Consider the following 1094-nt stretch of genomic DNA (forward strand, 5'->3'; position numbering starts at 1 on the left):
GCTTCTGGCAAGGGCAAGGGAAAAGGGACATTCTGCTCTCCTTAACAAGACCTGCCCTCGGGAGAAACTATTTGACCAATGCCTAACCTATTGGAGTTTTATCAGAGCCTAACCTACATAGAAGGGCAATACCCAACTCCAGCCCTCTCCAGCCATCCTATCCTGTCCCACCTAAGGGGAGAAAACTGAGAAGCACTTATGAAGTTCACAGTCCAGGGGTGCAGGTTCTCTAAAAGACAGAGACCTAATCATAGGGCTACAGAATGCCTCTCATCCCCCATACCTTTACCACCATATCACTAAAGGTCTATTTACTGGAGTGCCCTCTACCCAGCACATCATATCTGGCTTTCAATAAATAATTACAAGGCATACTAAAAGGCAAACACAATTTGAAGAGACAGAGCAAGCATCAAAACCAGACTCGGACATGGCAGGGATGTTGGAATTATCAGACTGGGAATTTAAAACAACTATGGTCAATAGATTAAGAGCTCTAATGGAAAAAGTAGACAGCATACAAGAACAGATGGGCAGGGAATTCCCTGGTGGTCCAGTGGTTAGGACTCCACACTCTCACTGTCCAGGGCCCAGGTTCAACCCCTGGTCGGGGAACTAAGCTCCCACAGCATGGCTAAAAAAAACAAAAAAAGCAAAAAAACCAGATGGGCAATGTACACAGAGTTGGAATTCCTAAGAACAAAATTTGGAATTCCAAAAACAAAAGAACAATGCTAGAAATTAAAAACACTATAACAAAAATGAAGAATGCCTTTGATGGGCTCATTAGTAGACCAGGCACAGCTGAGGAAAGAATCTCTGAGCTTGAGGATATTTCAATAGAAACTTTCAAAACTGAAAAGCAAAAAGAAAAGACTGGGGAAAAAATGAGACAGAATAGCCAAGAACTATGAGACAACTACAGAAGGTGTAACATACATGTACTGGGAATACCTGAAGGAGAAGAAGAGAAAGAAGCAGAAGCAACATGTGAAGGAATAATGACGGAGAATTTTCCCAAATTGTCAGACACGAAACCACAGATCCAGGAAGCTCAGAGGACACCAAGCAGAATAACACCGCCCCACCCAAAA

The 1094-nt window shown here is 43.0% G+C and overlaps 1 non-coding gene across 1 annotated transcript; it reads left to right on the top strand.

Moving 5' to 3' along the window:
* Positions 1-542: 542 nt before the first annotated feature.
* TRNAE-CUC (transfer RNA glutamic acid (anticodon CUC)) lies at positions 543-615 on the top strand. The gene has a single exon. It is a non-coding gene; the product is annotated as a tRNA-Glu (tRNA).
* Positions 616-1094: the final 479 nt, after the last annotated feature.

This window comes from Aethalodelphis obliquidens, unplaced genomic scaffold (genome assembly GCF_003676395.1).
Source record: "Aethalodelphis obliquidens isolate GAN/ISIS:26980383/991018 unplaced genomic scaffold, ASM367639v1 scaffold9, whole genome shotgun sequence".
NCBI lineage: Eukaryota > Metazoa > Chordata > Mammalia > Artiodactyla > Delphinidae > Aethalodelphis > Aethalodelphis obliquidens.